Raw genomic sequence first — 25,887 nt, forward strand, 5'->3', positions numbered from 1 at the left:
CACCAGAGGGCAGACAGCAGAAGCAAGAAGAACTACAATCCTGCAGCCTGTGGAACAAAAACCACATTCAAAGAAAGATAGACAAGATGAAAAGGCAGAGGGCTATGTCCCAGATGAAGGAACAAGATAAAACCCCAGAAAAACAACTAAGTGAAGTGGAGATAGGCAACCTTCCAGAAAAAGAATTCAGAATAATGATAGTGAAGATGATCCAGGACCTCGGAAAAAGAATGGAGGCAAAGATCGAGAAGATGCAAGAAATGTTTAACAAAAACCTAGAAGAATTAAAGAACAAACAAATAGAGATGAACAATACAATAACTGAGATGAAAGATACACTAGAAGGAATCAATAGCAGAATAACTGAGGCAGAAGAACGGATAAGGGACCTGGAAGACAGAATGGTGGAATTCACTGCTGCGGAAGAGAATGAAGAAAAAAGAATGCAAAGAAATGAAGACAGCCTCAGAGACCCCTGGGACAACATTAAATGCAACAACATTCGCATTATAGGGGTCCCAGAAGGAGAAGAGAGAGAGAAAGGACCCGAGAAAATATCTGAAGAGACTATAGTCAAAAACTTCCCTAACATCGGAAAGGAAATAGCCACCCAAGTCCAGGAAGCGCAGAGAGTCCCATACAGGATAAAGCCAAGGAGAAACACGCCGAGACACACAGTAATCAAATTGGCAAAAATTAAAGACAAAGAAAAATTACTGAAAGCAGCAAGGGAAAAACGACAAATAACATACAAGGGAACTCCCATAAGGTTAAATGCTGATTTCTCAGCAGAAACTCTACAAGCCAGAAGGGAGTGGCATGACATATTTAAAGTGATGAAAGGAAAGAACCTACAACCAAGATTACTCTACCCGGCAAGGATCTCATGCAGATTTGATGGAGAAATCAAAAGCTTTACAGACAAGCAAAAGCTAAGAGAATTCAGCACCACCAAACCAGCTCTACAACAAATGCTAAAGGAACTTCTCTAAGTCGGAAACACAAGAGAAGAAAATGACCTACAAAAACAAACCCAAAACAATTAAGAAAATGGTAATAGGAACATACATATTGATAGTTACCTTAAACGTGAATGGATTAAATGCTCCAACCAAAAGACACAGGCTCGCTGAATGGATACAAAAACAAGACCCATGTATATGCTGTCTACAAGAGACCCTCTTCAGACCCAGGGACACATATAGACTGAAAGTGAGGGGATGGAAAAAGATATTCCATGCAAATGGAAATCAAAAGAAAGCTGGAGTACCAATATTCATATCAGATAAAATAGACTTTAAAATAAAAAATGTTACAAGAGGCAAGGAAGGACACTACATAATGATCAAGGGATCAATCCAAGAAGAAGATATAACAATTATAAATATATATGCACCCAACACAGGAGCATCACAATACATAAGGCAACTGCTAACAGCTATAAAAGAGGAAATGGACAATAACACAATAATAGCAGGGGACTTTAACAGCTCACTTACACCAATGGACAGATCATCCAAAATGAAAATTAATATGGAAACACAAGCTTTAAATGACACAATAGACCAGACAGATTTAATTGATATTTATAGGACATTCCACCCCAAAACAGCAGATGACACTTTCTTCTCAAGTGCGCACGGAACATTCTCCAGAATAGATCACATCTTGGGTCACAAATCAAGCCTCAGTAAATTTAAGAAAACTGAAATCATATCAAGCATCTTTTCTGACCACAACGCTATGAGATTAGAAATGAATTACAGGGAAGAAAACGTAAAAAACACAAACACATGGAGGCTAAACAATACGTTACTAAATAACCAAGAGATCACTAAAGAAATCAAAGAGGAAATCAAAAACTACCTAGAGACAAATGACAATGAAAACACGACAATCCAAAACCTATGGGATGCAGCAAAAGCAGTTCTAAGAGGGAAGTTTATAGCAATACAATCTTACCTCAAGAAACAAGAAAAATCTCAAACAATCTAACCTTACACCTAAAGGAACTAGAGAAAGAAGAACAAACAAAACCCAAAGTTAGCAGAAGGAAAGAAATCATAAAGATGAGAGCAGAAATAAATGAAATAGAAACAAAGAAAACAATAGCAAAGATCAATAAAACTAAAAGCTGGTTCTTTGAGAAGATAAACAAAATTGATAAACCATTAGCCAGACTCATCAAGAAAAAGAGGGAGAGGACTCAAATCAATAAAATTAAAAATGAAATAGGAGAAGTTACAACAGACACTGCAGAAATACAAAGCATCCTAAGAGACTACTACAAGCAACTCTATGCCAATAAAATGGACAACCTGGAAGAAATGGACAAATTCTTACAAAGGTATAACCTTCCAAGACTGAACCAGGAAGAAATAGAAAATAGGAACAGATCAATCACAAGTAATGAAATTGAAACTGTGATTAAAAATCTTCCTACAAACAGAAGTCCAGGACCAGATGGCTTCACAGGTGAATTCTATCAAACATTTAGAGAAGAGCTAACACCCATCCTTCTCAAACTTTTCCAAAACATTGCAGAGGAAGGAACACTCCCAAACTCATTCTATGAGGCCACCATCACCCTGATACCAAAACCAGACAAAGATACCACAAAAAAGAAAATTACAGACCAATATCACTGATGAATATAGATGCAAAAATCCTCAACAAAATACTAGCAAACAGAATCCAACAACACATTAAAAGGATCATACACCATGATCAAGTGGGATTTATCCCAGGCATGCAAGGATTCTTCAATATACGCAATCCAATCAATGTGATAAACCATATTAACAAACTGAAGAATAAAAACCATATGATCATCTCAATAGATGCAGAAAAAGCTTTTGACAAAATTCAACACCCATTTATGATAAAAACTCTCCAGAAAATGGGCACAGAGGGAACCTACCTCAACATAATAAAGGCCACATATGACAAACGCACAGCAAACATCATTCTCAATGGTGAAAAACTGAAAGCATTTCCTCTAAGATCAGGAACAAGACAAGGATGTCCACTCTCACCACTATTATTCAACATAGTTTTGGAAGTCCTAGCCACGGCAATCAGAGGAGAAAAATAAAAGGAATACAAATTGGAAAAGAAGTAAAACTGTCACTGTTTGCAGATGACATGATACTATACATAGAGAATCCTAAAGATGTCACCAGAAAACTACTAGAGCTAATCAATGAATTTGGTAAAGTTGCAGGATACAAAATTAATGCACAGAAATCTCTTGTATTCCTATACACTAACGATGAAAAATCTGAAAGAGAAATTAAGAAAACACTCCCATTTACCATTGCAACAAAAAGAATAAAATACCTAGGAATAAACCTACCTAGGGTGACAAAAGACCCGTATGCAGAAAGCTATAAGACACTGTTGAAAGGAATTAAAGATGATAGAAACAGATGGAGAGATATACCATGTTCTTGGATTGGAAGAATCAATATTGTGAAAATGACTACACTGCCCAAAGCAATCTACAGATTCAATGCAATCCCTATCAAATTACCAATGGCATTTTTTACAGAACTAGAACAAAAAATCTTAAAATTTGTATGGAGACACAAAAGACCCTGAATAGCCAAAGCAGTCTTGAGGGAAAAAAATGGAGCTGGAGGAATCAGACTCCCTGACTTCACACTATACTACAAAGCTACAGTAATCAAGACAGTATGGTACTGGCACAAAAACAGAAACATAGATCAATGGAACAGGATAGAAAGCCCAGAGATAAACCCATGCACCTATGGTCAACTAATCTATGACAAAGAAGGCAAGGATATACAATGGAGAAAAGACAGTCTCTTCAATGAGTGGTGCTGGGAAAACTGGACAGCTACATGTAAAAGAATGAAACTAGAACACTCCCTAACACCATACACAAAAATAAACTCAAAATGGATTTGAGACCTAAATGTAAGACTGGACACTATAAAACTCTTAGAGGAAAACCCAGGAAGAACACTCTTTGACATAAATCACATCAAGATCTTTTTTGACCCACCTCCTAGAGTAATGGAAATAAAAACAAAAATAAACAAATGGGACCTAATGAAACTTCAAAGCTTTTGCAAAGCAAAGGAAACTACAAACAAGACAAAAAGACAACCCTCAGAATGGGAGAAAATATTTGCAAACGAATCAACGGACAAAGGATTAATCTCCAAAATATATAAACAGCTCATGCAGCTCAATATCAAAAAAGCAAACAACCCAATCCAAAAATGGGCAGGAGACCTAAATAGACATTTCTCAAAAGAAGACATACAGATAGCCAAGAAGCACATGAAAAGCTGCTCAACATCACAAATTATTAGAGAAATGCAAATCAAAACTACAATGAGGTATCACCTCACACCTGTTAGAATGGGCATCATCAGAAAATCTACAAACAACAAATGCTGGAGAGGGTGTGGAGAAAAGGGAACCCTCTTGCACTCTTGGTGGGAATGTAAATTGATATAGCCACTATGGAGAACAGTATGGAGGTTCCTTAAAAAACTAAAAATAGAACTACCATATGACCCAGCAATCCCACTATTGGGCATATACCCAGAGAAAACCATAATTCAAAAAGACACATGCACCCCAATGTTCATTGCAGCACTATTTACAATAGCCAGGTCATGGAAGCAACCTAAATGCCTATCGACAGACGAATGGATAAAGAAGATGTGGTACATATATACAATGTAATATTACTCAGCCATAAAAAGGAACAAAATTGGGTTATTTGTAGAGACGTGGATGAATCTAGAGACTGTCACACAGAGTGAAGTGAGTCAGAAAGAGAAAAACAAATACCGTATATTAACGCATATATGTGGAACCTAGAAAAATGGTACAGATGAACCGGTTTGCAGGGCAGAAATAGAGACACAGATGTAGAGAACAAACGTATGGACACCAAGGGGGGAAACTGGCGGGGGGGGAGGGGGTGGTGTGATGAACTGGGAGATTGGGATTGACATATGTACACTAATATGTATAAAATGGATAACTAATAAGAACCTACTGTATAAAAAAATGAATAAAAATTTTTTTAAAAAAATTTTTTAAATAAATAAATAAAAATGATTCTGTAAAAAAGACTACTCAGTGTCCTTTCAATAGAATAGAGGCACACTCTTCCAGGGTTATCTGAAACTACTGGAGTCTGGGGCTTTCACAGTCATTGACAGCTATTTCACAACTCTGTAACTTGTATAAAACTGATAAGAATGAAAATGAATTCTGTCCAGAGAAAATGTAATGTAACTGATACTCTCGCCACTCTGCCCCCCAAAACACCAGTGTTGTATCTATTAGTAAATTTATTTCTGCATTCCTGATTGCCTATACAAGTGCCTGCTCTTTGGATTCTCTTCTGACTAGGTTGTAAAATTCTTTGACATAAATTCATTTAATTTTTTTTAAGTTGTGAAAATATATTTATTGAAATGTAAAGAGCAGATTACAAAACAGTATGATTCCATTTGGCAAAAAGAAAAAAAGGAAGAAAAAGAAAAAAAGATATAGAATTATATCAAGTCCTTACATACACGTATACATCCCTGTGCATGTGCAAGCGTGGGTGTGTGCATGTGTGTATGACTTTAGGGATATATACCAAAATATTCACGATGGTTAGCTCTGTGGTACATGGGTAATTTTTCATCTTGTTTTTTCTTAGCTATGATTTTTTACTTCTCCTACAATGAGTATATATTGCTCAGTATGGGAAAAAGAACAAATTTTAATCAAATTCAAATTTAAAATAAATGAACTGATCTCACACAGAAGTATCAGAAACCGTTAAAGCACAACAATCAGAAGCCATTCAGTATAGAGATGAACAGTCTTTCACAGCTCCAATGCCCAAGGACACCACAGCAATATAGTACAGGGCAATAAACATTCAAAATAATGAACCCCAGGTTATTAACTATGCTATGTTTAAGAAATTAGAGAAAATATATCATGCAATTTAGGTTGACTTCCATCATCCCTGACTCAAATTTGAATAGCTTCTGCTCTTCAAATGTGCTTATGGTAAGTATCAGTCATCTGGGAAATCTACGTATTCAAAATACCATGTTACTCAACAATAATAAAAGAATTATTACCATATTATTACTGCTTTATTCTTTTGAATCAACTACCCTGACTGATGTAATATTTGATACCTTAAAAAGAAAAGGTGTTAAGTGAAAGAAGTCACAAAAGACCACATATCATTATATGATTTCATTTATATGAAAAATCCAGAATAAGCAAATCCATAGAGACAGAAGTTTAGTGGTTGCCTACGGCAGGGCAAGAGGGAAATGAGGAGTGATTTTTAATGGGTTTGGGGTTTCTTTATGGGATGATGAAAGTATGTTAAAATTAGATAGTGGTGATGGTTGCACAACTTTGTAAAGAGAGTAAATACCACTAAATTCACTGTACACTTACTATAAAAGTGTGAACTTCTGTGGCATGTAAATTATATCTCAATAACACTGTTATTTAAAAAAAAAAGAGGTAAAGAAAAGAATGAAAAAGTTGACCAAAAGGAAGTGTGATAAAAGGTCCAAGTGTTGGGAATTCCCTGGCAGTCCAGCAGTAGAACTTGGCACTTTCACTGCCGTGGGCCCACCAGGTTCAATCCCGGGTCGGGGAACTAAGATACTGCAAGCTATGTGGCGCAGCCAAAAATTTTTAATTAAAAAAAAAAAAAAAAAAAGGTTCAGGTGTTTAATTCTCATGTGTAAATGAAAATAACAATACCTATCTTGCAGGGTTTTTGCGTAAATAATATATGTAAAGCACTTAGCACAGTGCCTGGCACAAAGCGGTACTCAATAAATGGAAGCTATTGTTAATGTATACATTATGTAAGCTGCTTTGACTACAGACTTCAAAACAAAGAAATGACAGAATCTGGTCCTCAAAATACTGTGTTCCGTAAACACTACTGATAAACCTTAAATCTGTGGCTAAACAGAATCCCTAGAAGAAGAGCAATTTGTCACTTGCTTTGAGATGTGTGTAAGCAGCACCTGTCGCCAGCCTACAGCAGTGTTTACCAACTGCACAGAAGTTGGCCAGTGTGTTGCCTGTAGATTAACAGCCAGCGCAAGCACTGACTGACAGATCACTCCCTTCCCACTGAAGCTGCACAGTTTAGAATCCCGTTCTACCAGCTATTCACTTCCTTATGTTTAAGGTAATTTTTCAATAAAGTAAAATGAATCGTGAGAGATGGAAAAGCCTGTTAGGTTCTCCAGACCATTCCCCTCAGGAATCCTGAAATATGGTAAACTGTTACAGACCCAGTAATATACCAATGGTTATAAAGAATATCTTAGAGGCTAATCGTTCTTTTACACAGGGTGTCTCTCATGAAATATTCATACTTAGATTCCGAGTAGTTCAATTTCTTAATTCACTTGTGAATGTCACAGTCTCATGAGAAAGATGGACGGAGAAAAAAATCAATGAAGAAACTGGCCAAATCTTCAGGAAACTTCAAGTCTCAAAAAGCAAGCTGGTATTAATCCCAAATTTAAAACCCAAGAGATCTCATCGAAATTCTCAAAACTTAATGTTATCTATTACACACAAAACTAGTCAGGCCTAAAAAAACAAAATCCACAGTTTCTAGGCATCTCCTTTGCCTTCACTAGGCAAACAACTAACACAGAGCATATGGCTGCTGTTCCAGGGGGCAGGCGGGGGAATGAAGGAGGAAAACAGAAGCACAGATAACCTGCAAACTGAAGAGTCTCTAGAAAATCTAAAATTGCCAGTGACACTGAAGGGAAGGTTAAGAAAATTTCCAAATCTGATACAACTAGGTATTTTTTATTATTAAATCTGGAATAGGACTTTTCCTTTGTTACATGCGGAGCTTAAATTTCCATATCTAAAAAAGAACAAGTCACAAGATTCAATTCTTTAAAAATTATTCAGAAAAAAACAAAATTAAGAGCACAGAGACATAAGCTAAATATTTCTACATGTAAAGGAGATCATTATAAAATAAATTTAAACAGGAAATCATGAACAACACACAGCTTTCTTAACAGACCCCACTCTCATCCCTGACTTGGTCACTGGAAGAGAATTCCAATTTACAGTCCAAACCCAGAGTGGTTGTACTGAGAGTTCCATTGCTCTGGAGTACTTTCTTTGCTCCGTTTCAAAGGTCATGCAGTTGGTTAATTACCATAAAATTTAAACTTTAACTAAGAGACATGAACAAGCTGTAACCTGCATTACATGAACACACATTACTGCAACACTAGAAAACTGTACACTCCCAGAACAAATCCTATCACTTCTTAAAGAACTTAAGAACTATTATCGTACACTGTGATGTTTGAAAAAACACTTCTTTGTGTCTTGCACTTTAAAATGCATGTCAATACAATGCATCATGCAGCTTAACTGAATGACCAACTGTACTCACTCTGTATGTGTTTGTGCGTGTATACATAAATTTATGTATCAATACATATATACAGGAGTATGCATATAAATACATACAATTTTAAAGGGCATCCTTGTTAAGAGTAGCTAGCTGGATCCATTTCTCCTCCTTACTGTTCTCCATCAATTTTTCTTTTTTCTTAAGGTTGCTTTATTTGAAAAATCACAGAAAAGTACACACAAAAAATGTAAAAGTCACCCATAATTATCAGCCATAGTAAGAAGTGAAAGTTCCTTACTCTGCCTCTCTAAACCCAATTCCAATGGAAATCATTAAGATTAATGAGTTTTTTCCTATGCTTACACAAAATTTAACATATACACACTTCTCTTAAAACAAAAATGAAATCATGCTATACATACTGTGTCACAGCCTGATTATTTTCACTTAATATATCAGACATTTTTTAGCTCAGTACATGTATAGCTCATTTTTTTAAATGAATGAATAGTAAAGATGAATCACAATTTCACTATTTTTCTACTGACAAGCGTTTAGTTTGTTTCCCACTTTTGCTCTTAGACTAATGCTTAGATTAACATCTCACGATATATATTTTTACCATTCTTGCTATTATTTTTGTGCGAGAGATTGCTAGACATGGAATGTGCTGGATCCCAAATTACAGAATGTTAACCCTGCTCTGAGTTACTGCCAAATTATCTTCTTGAAAAGATGGTACCAATTAATATTTCCATTAAGCATTTTAAATGACTCTTTGTCTAGGGTTGTAGTCATCATTAAATTACACAGGAGGACTTCCCTGGTGGTCCAGTGGTTAAGAATCCGTCTTGCAATGCAGGTGATGCAAGTTCGATCCCTGGTCAGGGAACTAAGATCCCACATGCCGCGGGGCAACTAAGCCCACGTGCTGCAACTAGAGAAGTCCGCAAGCTGCAACAAAAGATCCGGCGTGCCGCAACTAAGACCCGATGCAGCCAAAAAAATTAATTAATTAATTTTTAAAAATTACACAGGGAAATTATTACTTCCTAGATAGCTTTCAATCTTTTGAGACAAACTTTAATTTTAACTACCAATCGAATCAATAATCAATGGTTAAAGTTAAACATAAAAGTTTGTCCCTTCTATAAAAAGTTTGTCCCTTCCTCCCTAAAAAAGAGTGAAATTGTTTAGAAAGTGGTATTTTCACTAAAGCCAAGGGATGAAAGGGTTCATCTAAGTTTGTGGTTAACAGTGCTGTGAATGTCAAGGAGGAAAGGGAGTAAAAATAAGCCAAGGTAAATTGTTAACCTTTGAATAAGCAGCTTCAGTAAAGGGAATAAAGCCTAATAGGAAGTGGTATCTTTTTAAATTGTTTTGTAAATAATGCATTTCTAAATTATTTATATATAAAACCAGTTATAAGTTCAAAAGAGACATCTCATTTAAAAATTCTTTCTCCACTGCCTACTACATTAGCCCCTGCAAATTGAGACATAGGGCCGTGATGTGATCATTCTTGGTTCAGAAGTATCCCTATTTGAGAGCTAACACTTGTTAGGCACCTATTATTTGCAAAACAGTGGGTAGATGCTTCACATGCATTACCCTATTTAATCCTAACAAGTATGTGAAGAAGGTATTACTGGACTCATTTCCAAATAGGAAAATTGAGACTCTCAAAGAACAAAATAGCTTGTCTAAAAATAAGTGTTGGAAATATCTGAATCAGTCAGGTTCCATACTGTGCCTTATTCCACCACCTATGGAAGGTAAATATGTGGCATACATGTCCTCTTCCTGCAACAAAAGCAGAGGTTTCTATTCAGTGATCTCAGGCATGGCCTCAGATTCTCCACAGCGCATACCTCCAACCGACAGGAAGGAGTAAGCATCTAAAACTATATGCCATCCCTGGAGTAAACCATGCTGCCTCTCACTTAACACTAGTTCGTTATATTTCCCGAAGGGCAGGACTAGCTTTTGCTATATTTGTGCATATTTGCACAAGTGTGCATAAACAATGAACCGTTTTCATCTTATTTGAGAAAGGAAGCACAACTGGTTGGCCTAGGATAGGGTAAGATGATGGAATCAGTGCAGAGTGGAAACAAAGCTGACAGGCATAGCAGCCTGCTATATTCAATTGTACTCATATCTTTTCCATAGAAGGAACTGTAAAATCAAGAGGAGGAATCCTGCTTTCATTGCTAATAAATTCCTCAATAAATCTTACTTTATCTGTACTCTGATTTTTCTCTCTGTTAAAAAGGTGTTCCATAACTATATTCTGTAAGTCTTTCTTAAGGTGTAAAGGAATTCTGAAATCTACATAATTCACACTTGTATACAAAATTTAAGTACATAAAGCCAAAAAAAGCAAGATATTATAAGAGTAATTAAATTATAATTTAAAATAACTTGGTGTCACACTATTCATCCATCGAAAAAACATTCACTAAACCCCTACCATATACCAAGTATTTTCATAGACAATAGGAACAGAAAAATGAACAAGATTCAGTCCTGTCCTTAAAAAGCTCATTCTAGTATGAAAGACATGTAAAATATTACATATGCTTTGCACGATAAATACAGGGCTTAGCAAACTTTTTCCTAAAGGGTCAGATAGGAAATATTTTAGGCTTTACTGGCCAAAGGCAAAATCAAGACTATTATGTAGGTACTCATATAACCATTTAAAATGTAACACTGATAACTGAAAAACCATTCTTCACTCCTGGATCATTTAAAAAAAAAAAAAAAACGTAACTGACTGGATTTGGTCTTCTGGCCCTAGTTTGCTCATTCCTGCATTTGGGAAGACTGAGATAAATAAAGTAGTGGCTTGAAGGAGAGAGCAATCGGTTTTGTAAAGGCAGAAACAAAATGCTTCACAGAGATGTTGTGCTGATTTGAATCTTGGAGGATAAGTAAAATTCTCCAGGAGAACAAGGGCAAGATAAGTCTTTTAGACAAAGAGAATAGATAGCTAGAAAGCAAGAAACAATTTGGCATAGAAAGCAAGAAACAATTTGGCAGTCAAAACAATCCTGAAAAAAAAGAACAAAGGTTGGAGGACTCACACTTTCCAATTTCAAAACTGATTTTTGACAAAGGTGCCAAGACAATTCAGTGGAGGAAAGAAGAATTTTCAAAAAATGGTGCTGTGACAACTGGATATCCATCTGCAAAAGAATAAATATGGACCCCTACCTTACACCATATACAAAAATTAACTCAAATGGACTAGAGACCTAAAGGTAAGAGCTAAAACTATGTAACTCTTAGAGGAAAAACATAGGTGTAAATCTTCATGACCTTGGATTAGGCAACCATTTTTTTTAGATATGACACCAACAGCACACGCAGCCAAAGAAGAAATAAACTGGACTTCATCAAAATAATAAACTTTTGTGTTCACAACTCTTTGTTCTATCAAGAAAGAACCCACGAAGTGGGAGAAAATAATCGCAAATCATGTATCTGAAAAGAGTCTACTATCCACAATATAAAATAAACGTACAATTCAACAATAAGGAGACGAACAACCCATTTACATACCTACTAGGGTGGCTATCAACAAAAAGACAGGTAATAAATGTTAGCAAGGATGTGGAGAAATTAGAACCCTCATACGTTGCTGGTGGGAATGTAAAATGGTGCAGCCACTTGGGAAAAAGTCTACCAATTCCTCAAAAAGCTAAACACAGAGTTACCATATGACCCAGCAATTCCACTCCTAGATATATACCAAAGAGAGCTAAAAATACATGTCCACACAAAAATTTGCACATTAATGTTCACAGCAGTACTATTCATAATAGCCAAAAAGTAGAAACAACCCAAACGTTCAACTGATAAACTGATAAACAAAATATGGTATATCTATACAATGGAATATTATTCAACCAAAAAAATAATGAAGTACTGATACATGCTACAACATGGATGAACACGGAAAACATATTAAGTGAAAGAAGCCACACACAAAGGCCACATATCATATGACTCTGTTTATATGAAATGTCCAGAATAGGCAAATCCATGAAGACAGGAAGTAATTAGTGGTTGCCAGGGGCTGGCTGGGTGAACAGGGAGTGATTGCTAACGGGTAAGGGTTTCTTTTGGAGTGATGAAAATGTTCTGGAATTAGGTAGTGCTGATGGTTGTACAACTTTGTGAACATACTAAAGACCACTGATTTGTACACTTTAAAAGAGTGAATTTTATGGTATGTGAACTTGATTTTTTTTAAATTGAGAAACAAAAAAAAAAGGAAGAAGGAAGGGAGGGAGGGAAGGGAAGAGGGGGAAGGGAATATTTTGGCATGCTTGGGGAACTAAAAGTAGACCACTAGTTCTCCCCTAGACCACTGTAACAACTCTCTAAGTGGTCTTGGAGCTAAAGTGGGCTCACCACACCCAAAATCTGTCTTTCAAATAACATGGGCTACCCTTCTAATATAGAAATTTCATCAAGTCACTCCTTCGGTTAAAACTGGTCAATGGCTCTGACTGACTACAAAATAAAATACAAACTCATTAAAATGACTGACACAGCTCTTAATGATTCTTCAGGCTCATCTGAGGCTGCTCCCCTTTACCTACCCAATGCTGAATCAAACCTAAGACCTGAAGTTCCACAAACTGCCAATGTCTCTTCCATCGCCATGCCTCCTTCTGCCTTCCTTGATCTTGTCCACCTGGCTAACTCCCATCATCTTCGGGTCTCAGGTTAAGCATCACTTTCTCTGAAAGGTAAAATTTGGTTCTAGTGACAGAGACTGTTAGCTGTTCTGCAAAATTCATCCTCCTCTTCTAAGTTAGGGAACCCCCATTTTTAGCTAAGCACTTGGGTAGGACCCCCGTTTTTAGCTAACTACAGGGGTAGTTATATAATGAAGCTCTCACCAATGTAATATAAGCACAAGTGTCCATGGACCTTCTTTAAGAGACAGCTCTATGCCTTTTCTTCTTCATTCCTTTCCCCATCCTACTGCCTGAATGAAGAGGCTGCCATCTCAGACCGCGAGGTTGGGGCCACACATGGTGGAGCACTAGCACGGATACTCTAACACCATGAAATACCACACCACCCCCCAGTCCACCTAAGTAAGCATTTATGTGAGAGGGAAGCAAACTTATACCTCACATAAACCACTGTTAATTTGGGCTTTCTGTCTATCTCAGCTGAACGCAACTCTAATACAGAACTTCCCTGTGTTCCCTTACTTCCTTTGACATATGTCTCACAATAGAACTGAGGATAAGCGTTGTCACTGTTTTTTCTGTCTTCCTCTAGTCTAGACTGGGAGTTCCCAAAGAGAGGGCTATCTAATTTATCCCTAGCCTGGCATAATATCTGGCACACTGTCTTGGCACATTAATAGGTGTTCAAAAGGCATTCACTGAATTCAATTATATTGATAACCAAGTACCAAGTCATTAACTTCAGCTATCTTGCCCCTTCTTTATTTTCAGTCCAAGTATGACAGGTCTTCCTTTTCTGAACATGTCTCTCAGTATTTCTCCCAAATTTCTGCCCCAAATCTCAAACTGAGCTATTTTTTTCCTTTTTGAACATTGTTGGTTGAACGTAAAATGTATTTTTACAAAATTACAGTGTTCTCAGCATCTCTTCCATGTCAGCAACTCTAAAAGATTAGAAATAAATTCATCATTGACTTAAAAGCCTGTATTAAGTATTTATTATGTGTCAGCACCATAAAAGCAGCTTAGAATATTAATTAGGCATCCCTGGTTCCTGGCTCTCATGCTCTGTTCAGTCTGGTCTTTCACTTTGAGGACCCACCCCTAGCCCAGCAAGAAATGTCAAACTGTGCTTTAAGGGGACTTACGCTAAAGGACTCCACGTTTGTGAGATTTGACTCAAACCAGTTTGTGACATGCCTGTACCCTGTCCCTTCTCTGTCTCTATCTTTGCCTCTCCAGCCTCCTATCTCTTCCAGGCCTTCCAGTCTGATGTCTAACTAAGCAGCTTTTCCTGCTCTGACCCTCCCAATTTATTTCCTGGTCTACTTCCTATCTCCCTAGTCCCTTCATGGAAACTTTTTATACAGCCTCTTGATAACTGACCTCTGACTTGGTCCTGCCTACTCTTCTTTTTTTTAAAAAAATTTTTATTTATTTATTTATTTTTGTCTGCATTGGGTCTTTGTTGCTGCACGCAGGCTTTCTCTAGTTGTGGCGAGCAGGCTTCTCATTGCGGTGGCTCTCCTGCGGCACAGCATGGGCTCTAGGTGCGTGGACTTCAGTAGTTGTGGCACGTGGGCTTGGTGGTTGTGGTTCGCTGGCTTTAGAGTGCAGGCTCAGCAGCTGTGGCGTGTGGGCTTAGTTGCTCCGTGGCATGTGGGATCTTCCCAGACCAGGGCTAGAACCCGTGTCCCCTGTATTGGCAGGCGGATTCTTAACCACTGCGCCACCAGGGAAGTCCTGCCTACTCTTCTTGAATACTATTTCAGGAGGCAAAGGCAGTGTCCTAAGTTTCGTATCAGTCTCTCCCTCTCTCCCCCATGCAGACACATCAACCCTTTTGGGGATGTGATGTAATGGAAAGAGCACTGGCTTAAAAGCCAGAGAGGCATGGACGTGTATGGCCTTAAGAAAACTAATAAACCTCTCGAGCTTCAGTTTCTTCAAATATAAAATGGGGATTCTATCTATCCATTAGTTACTATAAGGATTAAAGAAAATTCATGTAAAGGGCCAAGGGCAAAGCCCAACACAGAAGACTGTCAGTCATCATGACTTATTTTAATACAAAGAGATAAATATTATAATAGATCTGAAGTCTTGTAATAAATTATAACAATTAATATTAATAAGGAAAACCTAGTTACAGTTCCACAACATTTACTGAGCACTAACTCTAAGTTGTGCTAGGTACTGGAATTGTTAACTGTAAACAGGAAGTACCTGTCCTCAAGGGGTTTTCATTGAGATAAGGAAGAAAAGCAAGTAGAAAGATAATCACAATAGAGTGAGGCAAGGACCCAAACACAGGTTAAAAACAAGTTTTAAAACAAAAGAGCATAAAATATTTTAGATACAGATTGAACATGTCCAGGGAAGGAGGAAGGCAGAAGGCACAGTAGGGAGGATGGAGTGGCAACAGCAAATGTAGAGACACCTTTGTGAAATTTAAAGGAGAACGGCAGCTGCCTATTGGCCAATTTGCACTGATTACGTTCCTCCTGTTCAAATAATCAGAGCCACAGACCGGCCTACTAACTCACACACTCGTGTAAGATTCTTAAACTTCTGTTAGTCCCCTACCCCACCGTCCTTCACATCCTAGGGTTATAAAACATCCACACATGAAATACAATGTCAAAATACAGCACACTGGGAACAGGACAGCAGCCAAAAAGCACCCAATTCAAACAAACAGTTAAAAAAGACGAAAAATCAATGGGCCAATTGGGGAAATTCTGAACACATGCCTGAATACTTGACAAAACTAAAATTTTTTTTTTTTTAGGTAATAATGGTATAATGGGGTTTTTTTGTTTTGTTTTTAAGAGGTTTTTTGTTTTTTTTTGTTTTTGGTTAAGAGCTTTTTGTTTTTGTTTTTATTTTCTAGAGATAGGTACTAAAATATTTATGGATAAAATGATATAGCTGGGATTTGCTTTAAAATAGTATGGGGAGAGGGGAAGACAATAGAGTTATAAATGAAATAAGACTGGTCATAAACTGATCATTGTTAAACTGGGTGATGGGTACATAGGGATTTGTTATACTATTCTTTCTATTCTTATGAATGAGATATTCCATAATAAAAAATGTTTTTTTACTAAGCACTAACCTAGACAGTCTATAACAGTAGAGAATAATATTCATGAAGTTTATTCTTTCCTTTTGTTCATTTAGAAATCCAAGGCAGAAGAAATATTTTAAAACTTACCTAGTCTCCAGTTCCCTTTGTTTTTATAAGATATTACAGATATATCTTGTTTTCTTTTTGGAACCTCAAATCACAGAAAGGATAGAATGAATTCTTAACCAGGAGACAATGCCTATGTGTTACTTCTCTACCCTTAAAGAAGAGAATTCATTTTAGGATTCCCTCATTGTCTTCCGAAGGAATCAAAGGATGGTTTAACACAGAAAATTATGACTATATTCTTAGAGGGAGATCAATTTTTTGGCAAAGAAAAACTTTTTAAAAAACAATTCAAGTATTATGTGTTTTTTTAAAAATCAATTATTTTTTTTAAAAAGTGCAAGTGGTTGAGCTGTATAAACTGAACTCCTGGTGTCTACTGCCAAACACTGATTGGAAGAGTTACCTCCAGAGGACAAAAGCTTAAACAGGAGAGGCAGTTTCAAATCCAGATATGACTCTGAACCCAAAAGGAGAAAAGTGGGATAAAACAATCTTTGAATATATGCATTTATAAACCTTTAGGATCACTTATATCTTTATTCTAGCTCTCTTAAAAATTCTGGTTTCTCGGGAATTCCCTGGCAGTCCAGTGGTTAGGATTCTGTGCTTTCACTGCCGTAGGCCTCGGTTTGATCCCTGGTGGGGGAACTAAGATCCCGCAAGCTGCGTGGTACGGCCAAAAAAAAAAAAATTCTGGTTTCCCAAAAGCATATGTAAATTCAATTTGTCCTTACAAATAAATAAATGTTTTTAATCTTATTTTTTATCCTTTACTTCCTAATAATAGTAAATAAACATATATTGAGCTCTATGGGCCACAGACACCTGCCATTAATTATCTCATTTCATCCTCACAAAAGCCTTACCAGGTGGGTTCACTATTACCTGCATTTCAAATACGAGGAAACTAAAGTTGAAGGAAGTTAAATACCATACCAAAATTGCCAAACTAGTAAACAGAAGAGCTAGAATTCTAACCTGAGTTCTTAACCACTAAATAATACTTCCTTTCTGTCTTTTTGCCCTCGGTACCTATATTTTTAACTTTTGATTTGCAGCTCTTATTTTCTTCTAACTCTGGAGAAAAATAAAGTCAACTTTTACTCTTTTATATAATCCCTACTTTTTAAATGGATAGATTAAAACATATCAAGATCCTATGCCACTGTGTGCAATTTAAGCATTAACTTGTATGTACAATACTTAGTATAAAAACATGGTTCTACTAAGCCAATAATAAAAGGGATTGAGCTTTTAGTAGTCTCCCAGGGTTAGAGAGAAATTTCACCGATCCATCCACGTGCTCAGCTGGTTCCCCCTGCAACGAAGGGCCCACATTTATTTGTAAGAGAGCTGGCACTGCTGGGGAGGCAAACCATGGCCATTATGCTGGACAAAGCTAACTATAACAGAACTTCTGATTTTATTATCCCCTTATGCACTGTCCTCCAAGTAAGTAACCTCTGGCAAGGCACAATGTGTCTACATTTTTACCAAAATAACACTGTCAATTTTTTAAAGTTTACTGTGTAATCAAGAGAGACCATTAAGAGAGTAAAACATCAAGCCACAGAGAGAAGATATTTGCAATGTACGCAACCAATGAACTCATCCCCAGCATATATAAAGAATGCCTATAAATCAATAAAAAGACAAACACAATTTAAAAACTGCCAAAACATTTGAACAAGTACTTCACAGAAGAGCATATCCAAAAGGCTGATAAGTGCTCACTATCAAAACCACTAGGAAATACTACTACTATGTATCTACTAGAATGGTTAAAAGTAAGAAAACTAACAATACCAAGTGCTGGTAAGTATAGGACCAAACGGAACTCTCATACATTGCTGATGGGAATTTGGTACAATCACTTTGGGAAACCGTTTGATAATATCTATGAAAACTGAACGTGTGAACCTATGACCATGCATTTCCACTACCAGGTATATATCCAATGTACGGCACCAAAAGACATATAGAAGAACATTCATAAGAGCCAAAACTGGAAATAAACCAAATGTCCACAAACAGCAGAATGAATAATAAACTGTAGTATAGTCATGCAATTAAATACTGTACAGAATAAAAAGAATTAGCTACTGCTGTAAGTAACAACATGATGAAACTCACAGATACAATGTTGAGTAACAGAAGCCAGGAACTAAGGAGAACATATATATGACTCCATTTATGTAAAATTCATATCAGGCAAAACCAATCAATGATGAATGGAGCCAGAGTAGTGGTTAACTTTGGGGAGGTAATAACCGGGAAGGGGCACAACTTCTGGATGCTGGTAATTAACTTTCTCTTTCTTGATCTGGGTGGTTTCATGGGTGTGTTCATGTTATAAAAATTCACTACAAATTCTCTAAGCTATATGTTTATCATTTGGACTCCTTTTTTGTATAAGTTATACTTCAATTTAAAAGTTTACTTTATAATTTTTTTTTTTTTGACTGCACTGCGAGGCTTGCAGGATCTTAGTTCCCTGACCAGGGATTGAACGCAGCCCTTGGCAGTGAAGGCGCTGAGTCCTAACCACTGGACCACCAGGAAATTCCCTGAAAGTTTACTTTAAAAGCAGTTTACTGGAGAAAAACTGAAAGCTACCTATAATTCCAACAGTAGGTGAATATCCAAATATTATGGTATATCCAAACCCATGGAATATTACTTAGTCATGTTTTTAAAGAATGATGAAATAGGAAATGTTCAAAATAGTTTTTTTTTTAAGTTAACTAAACTGAATTTACTGTAGTACCTCGATTTTTTAAAAAGATATGTAAATAGAAAAGTGACTGGAAGGAGATTTACTTAATAGTATTAGTGTTTATATTTGGGTGTTAGGTTTAAGGAAATAGTCATTTTCTTCTTTAGTTTCCTTTTTTTTTTTTTTTAAATTAAGCATGTGTGGGACTTCCCAGGTGGTTCAGTGATTAAGAATCTGCCTGCCAATGCAGGGGACACAGGTTCAAGCCCTGGTCCGGGAAGATCCCACATGCCTTGGAACAACTAAGCCCGTGCACAACTACTGGGCCTGTGCTCTAGAGCCCACGAGCCACAACTACTGAGCCTGCACACCACAACTACTGAAGCCCGCACTCCTAGAGCCTGTGCTCCACAACAAGAGAAGCCACTGCAATGAGAAGCCCGCGCACTGCAAGGAAGAGTAGCCCCCGCTCGCCGCAACTAGAGAAAGCCTGCACGCAGCAGCGAAGACCCCATGCAGCCAAAAATAAATAAATTTTTTTTTTTTTAAAAAGCATGTGTTATTTTTATGAGGGAAAAGTTATTTTAAAAACATTAACGGCTTGCCACAGACATTGAGACTATCTTAACCTTAATGAATTTACCCATGAAAATCTATCTTGGTATAGGATCTGTAGCACTGAAACCACTGAACCAGACCAACAATACCAGAAACAACTAGAAATTTGTTTTGGTTACGTGTTTCATTTTCTTTGTACGGCCAAAGTGAGAAACAGTGTAATCATGAGTCTGATACAGGCTTTGCAATTGTTCTAGCACCCGTTCGACTTTGCTGATGAACACACATGTGACATAATAAAATCCAGACAGGATTTAACAAGTAAGGAATATCAAACACAGACCCTGTTATTGTCAAGGTTTCTAGGTGTGGTTGCAGCTCAAGTATAATAAGATCATTTACATCTCTCTGAGTCAGTCACCACTCTCCTCTCTGTGTCTCTCCTTCCGCATCAGACGTGGGCAGGAATATAACACTCTATACATAGCACAGATCTGAGCAAAACAGTAGATTTTAGGAGAGTGATAACTCAGGAATAAAAAATCTTTTCCTTTTATGAAGGAAAATGAAGAGAGGAAAAACTTACTGAAATACACATCTACGCAAATGAAAAAATGAACTTTTAAACATGTTTATGAATTCCAAGACAACTGTCGCTTTTTACCATTTACGAGATTCTCTCGCTTGCCCTAATTGTGTGTGTGCGTGTGTGTGTGTATGCGTGTTACCTTCCCACACTACAGGTTGGAGAGTACAAGGAATTAAGATTCCAGAAAGTTCCAAACTTCAAAAGGTCACACAGCTGGCAATCACACATACCACTCAAGTTCACAGAACTCTAGTAAAAGTCTAGTCCAAAATTTAAGGGAATAAGAAATGCTACAGTAAGCCACAACACAGGATTAAACATTTTCTATTTGTATTTCTCTTAGCCTGCCTTTCTCTCTGTTCTCCAAACAGAAGTTGTCTGTGACCATGGATTAAAAAAAAAAGAAATTTCCCCTCCAACTGTCAGTACATCAGTTCAGTTTTTATACTGCGATGATGCAGATTTCAAACCGGAATTACAACTATTACTAACACCCTAAGCACTTTTAGGGATTTTGACTCTCATTCAAACCAAGTACACATGGATCCCTTTCCCTTACTAACTTACCTTAAAAATAACTAAAATATTAAATACAATATTTGGGTCATTTTCTCCCCATCTTTTCCTCCAGACTCTATAAATCTTGTTAAGATGGGACTAATCAATAAATAAGAGCATCACATTCTGTATGGGAAAAACTAACATTTCTCTACAGTACATTCACAAATATTTTAAATCATCCAAGACCAAAATAAAATTTCTAAAAGGCTTTCCCATGGTAGGGCACAGAGATCATGAAGTATTTTGCTTGGTAAAATATGAAAAGGAGATTATATAAGAAACAAAGTGCTCACATTTTAGGAGTTAATATGGACATTAAGTAGGTTGTTGCATCAACCCCAATTTTCACTTTCTAATCTCCTAAGCCATACACAAGTCTAAGCTATTATCAACTTTCTTCTTCCACCCAACTCTGAAACTTGACCTTCCTGAATTAAAACTGGCATCACGGCCAATTTTTCTCAAGTTTGTACAGTACATGTTGCTGCAAAGAGGTGGTGCGAGTGAGGAGGACCTCTGGGATTCCTTCAAAACTTGAGGTTTAGGTTCTTTTCATAAACCAACTGAGGAAAACTGCTTACATCAAGCAAGTTCCATTATCCAAATTTAATACCATGGTGATCATCAAAAATTTTCAACCAACTCCCATAATATGTTTAAATGGATGTATTACCATGTTTTGTACTTCAGGAAGCACTCAAAGAATGACACTTGTCTTAGAGTAAAAACTCCAGAGGCCTGTGAGTGATGTTTATCAGAGGAGGTGCATCTTTAAATGAAGGTCAAACAAAACTGTTCCACAAAGTTTACTGGTATATAAAATGGATTTTTCCTTATGTCTGAGGCCAAGTTTATCAGTTCTATTACCAATCAATGAAAATTGAACACAAATTTCCCAAGCTCTGTGATCAGTTGGGTTTTTTTAAAATTTTTATTTGTTATTATTATTTTTTAATGTATTTTTGGCTGCATTGGGTCTCCATTGCTGTGCGCAGGCTTTCTCTTGTTGTGGTGAGCGGGGGTTACTCCATTGCGGTGCCCGGGCTTCTCATTGCGGTGGCTTCTCTTGTTGCGGAGCATGGGCTCTAGGCGCAAGGGCTTCAGTAGTTGTGGCACACAGCCTCAGTAGTTGTGGCGCACGGGCTTAGTTGCTCCACGGCATGTGGGATCTTCCCAGACCAGAGATCGAACCCGTGTCCCCTGCATTGGCAGGCGGATTCTTAACCACTGCGCCACTAGGGAAGTCCTGATCAGTTGTTTTGAATGATCTATTTGCTCAGTCACCTGGTGCTCTGAGTCAGTGAGGCAATATAGAAAAACTGTTACCCCAAGTGAGTCTGTGTTATTTAGAGTATCAAAAATCATTATCAAAAGCCTGGCACGCTTCATTCTGAGAAACCTTACCACTAAAATAAAAACAAAAACCAAAATCTTCACAATTCAAAAGCTCAATTAACCTATAATAAATCTCTTAAATTATTTGAATGCTTTCAAAAATATTCTTTGTCCTCGGATAGCACATGTTTTTGATAGGTCTCCTTTATCCTGCATGATGCTGACAAAGGAAATGTGAGTGACTGATGGTAGATGAAAAGGAAAGTAACAGAAAAGAAGTTTAAAAAGTTACAAACTTGACATAAACACTATAATTCAAGCCTGGAAGTACTTACAAATAGACTAACTTGATATAGATGGCATTGTTAATGACTCTACAAAACCTTTAAGCATGCAAAAAACCATAGTTAACATTATGAAAGTGGCACTGAATTTTTCCACATTTATTAATGCAAATTTCTCTTACCAACTCTTATCCTTTTCTGTGTTTTCCAAAGAAAAATAGTGTGTATGTTCAGTTGATTTTTTAAAATTCCAGACCATAAAATTAAGGGCATGTAAGGAACTATGGAAAATACAAAGTTTATAAAAGCATTTTTAATCATTCACAATTTCCTATCCAGAGATTTTGTTCTGTTTAATTCTAGACTTTTATATATGCATTTGAAAATCCATGACTAAAGGTATAAACATATACATATATATTTAAATGTAGAAGGCATACACAGGAATGTTCATAGCAATGACATTTGCAACAGCAAAAAACTAGAAACAACTAAAATATCTGCCAATTGGTGAATGAACTAATAAAATGAGGTGAATTCATGCAATGGAATGCTAGAGCAGCAGGAAAACAAAAAAAGAACTACAGTAACCTGCATCAGCAAGAATGAACCTCGTAAACAATGCTGAGCAAAAGAAAAAAAAAAAAGCAAGTCACAGAAGAATATACACAGCATGATTCCACTCCTAAAGTTCATAAACTTACAAAACTAAATAATACTTTGTTTGGGATACATACAAACTATAAAGCAGAAATAGGGAATGAGTAACAAAATTCAGGATGATGGCTACATTTGAGAGTGAGGTGAAAGTAACAGGACAGGCCCAACGGGCCTTCAGAGGTATTTTAAGGTTTCAGTTCTTAAACTAGATCATGGACAATTTGCTGTTTTTCCTTAAACTGTGCACACACATAACATATACTCTTTTGTATGTGATATTCCATAATAAAAATGTAAATAGCTAGTAAGACCTATTCAACTCCAGAAGAAAACCACACCAACTACCTAACCAACCTAGTCACACATTAACTGTGAACAACCACGAATGACATTTGAGGAAACCCAACAGAACAGGAAAAGTAGACCAAGATGGACCTCTGGAAAAACATGCCCCAAAGGAAATATGAGTTATTTCAGGAATTAAAAGAGAACTTTAAAAAAATGCTAATTAGCATGCTCAGAGAGATTCAAGAGGATATCACGTCTATAAAAATTAAGAATAAACCTGCTGTTAAAACGGAAGGTAAGTAAAAGAGAGAGAGGAAAGACAGCAAACACAAAACAGATTTAAAAACACAGCACATGGAAGGGAAGAAGTAATAAAACAAAATTCTCCCTGAGCTCCAGAAAGACAGCCAGTAAATTCAAAGAGTCTTCTAGCTCCCAAACAGGATGATGGAGAAGACAGGCACCTAGACACACCCTAGGGAAAACATCAGAACTCCAAAGATGAAAAGCAAACCCTAAAAGCGTCCAGAGTATAAAAACAAGTTACATTCACAGAAATGACAATCAAATGAGAGATAAAGACGTTACTGAAAGGCAAGGACTTAAAAGTTTAACTCTCTTGCACCCCATATCAAAAATAACTACTCCAAATTTTAAGAAGAATACAAGAAAAATGACAACTTAAAGTATGAGAAACAACAGCAGCTGAGTAAGACCGAGAAGGAACATAGAAAGCAGAGACGAAATTAAAAGTAGATCCAGTAGGGACTTCCCTGGTGGTCCAGTGGTTAAGACTTCACCTTCCAATGCAGGGGATGTGGGTTCAATCCCTGGTTGGGGAGCTAAGATCCCACATGCCTGGAGGCCAAAAAACCAAAACAAAAAACAGAAGCAATACTGTAACATATTCAATAAAGACTTAAAAAAAAAAAATAAAGGGTTTTTTTTTAAAAAAAAGAACACTAATATGACTGCAAAAACTCAGAAGGAAAGAGTACTGGAAAAGAGTACACTTCTCAACTGTTCATAGCAGAGAATCAAGATATGCTTCCTAAAGGTGACTTAACATACTGAAAGTTATACTACTAACTGATAAAAAATGGCTACACCTTGGGAAGTGGGATGGGGCTGGGCGGGGGGAGGAGGGAGGCTATTTTTCCATTTCATGGAGTTTTTCAACAATGTTCCCATGCCATTTTTTTTTAATTTAATAGGAAAAAAATGCACAGTATTCTTGCAAGTATTCTCATACCTCATTTCCACCTCAATAACCCTTAAATAAGACCATCTTTTTTCCTGCTTCATAAACACAAACACACAGGGACTCAGGAATGCTGCTGGTCTGAACTACGAAGCCCAGGTTAGGGCACTGAAGTCCTGAAGCCCCCAGAGCACATTCCATCTTTACCGCTGGTTTCTTTTGCTTCCCCCCAGACCCCAGGTCCTGTCACTGTCCTTGTAGCCAGCGTCATTCACACTGACGACCTGTATGACACCCTGATCTCACAGTTGGACACAAGCATCACAACTGCGTCCCCTCCAAATTCATGCTGACCACACTGTCTGCCTACGAGCACCAGAATTGCTTTCACTGTTTCATTAATTCCTCCCAAACTCCCCTGCCGCTGCTGCTCTAATTCTTTTCACATTTCTCAAAACCCCATGCTTCCATCTTTCTGAATATTCTTTTCCCTTTAATCCCACACCAATTTCCTCTCCCTAAATCATTTTTTTCAACCAAACCATTCTTCCTGTCTCAGAGAGATGCTCCTCCTCCAACTGGATGGCAGCCTGCTCTCAAATTCACCCTCATCTACCCTCCAGGGATCTAATCTGTGTCCAAATCTTCCTAGCCAACACAATCTTTTCTTAGCCTCCATTCTTAGCCTCCCAGGCCTATAAAGATTTCTCAGTATCCTCTATTATTAAAAAATAATAATAAAGTAAAAGAAATAAGTACTCCTTTGAACCTGCCCTTGTTCTTTAATTCATTTTTCCCAACTTCAAACTAAGAAGCCTACAGACTCATTGTTTCTGTGTCCTCATCACTTTTTAATGTAGCCTCTGGTCCACCCACAGGACTGGAACTGACTAATCCAATCATCTGTATTCCCTCATCTAATCCTCCTAACCTCTCTGTAGCTTTAACATAGTTGAGTATTTACCTCCATAAAAGCCACTTACTACGCACCCCAGTACACCTCCTATTTCTGCGATCACCTCTGGCAGCCTGGATGACTCTTCTTTCTCCTCTAGCTTCCTAAATACAGGCATTCCCCCTTAGCTTCATTTTTCACTTTCCCTTTCAAAGATCTGACTCACCCTGATGAACCTCATGAAGATGGTGCTCAAATCCTCCAACCGCTCCAGGATATAATTCACCATTTCTAACTGCCTATTGAACAGTCTACCTGAATGTCCTGCCAGTGCCACAGATTCCATCATGCCCAAAATTATATTCATCATCTTCTCCCCAAACCAGCACCTCAGGTATTTCTACGTATAACATAAACATTCTCCCATTACCCCAAATTAAAATCTGGGCCATCTTTGACTCTGCTGT

At 37.2% G+C, this 25,887-nt stretch overlaps 1 protein-coding gene and 1 pseudogene across 3 annotated transcripts in view; both read right to left on the reverse strand.

The window, feature by feature from the left end:
• Positions 1-13,096, reverse strand: part of LOC133101300 (small ribosomal subunit protein uS5-like) — a 38,330-nt pseudogene extending 25,234 nt beyond the window's left edge.
• Positions 1-25,887, reverse strand: part of DIP2B (disco interacting protein 2 homolog B) — a 227,997-nt gene that overhangs the window by 180,370 nt on the left and 21,740 nt on the right. The gene's annotated exons all lie outside the window — the stretch shown is intronic.

The sequence above is a fragment of the Eubalaena glacialis genome, chromosome 11 (genome assembly GCF_028564815.1).
Source record: "Eubalaena glacialis isolate mEubGla1 chromosome 11, mEubGla1.1.hap2.+ XY, whole genome shotgun sequence".
NCBI classification, from domain to species: Eukaryota; Metazoa; Chordata; class Mammalia; order Artiodactyla; family Balaenidae; genus Eubalaena; species Eubalaena glacialis.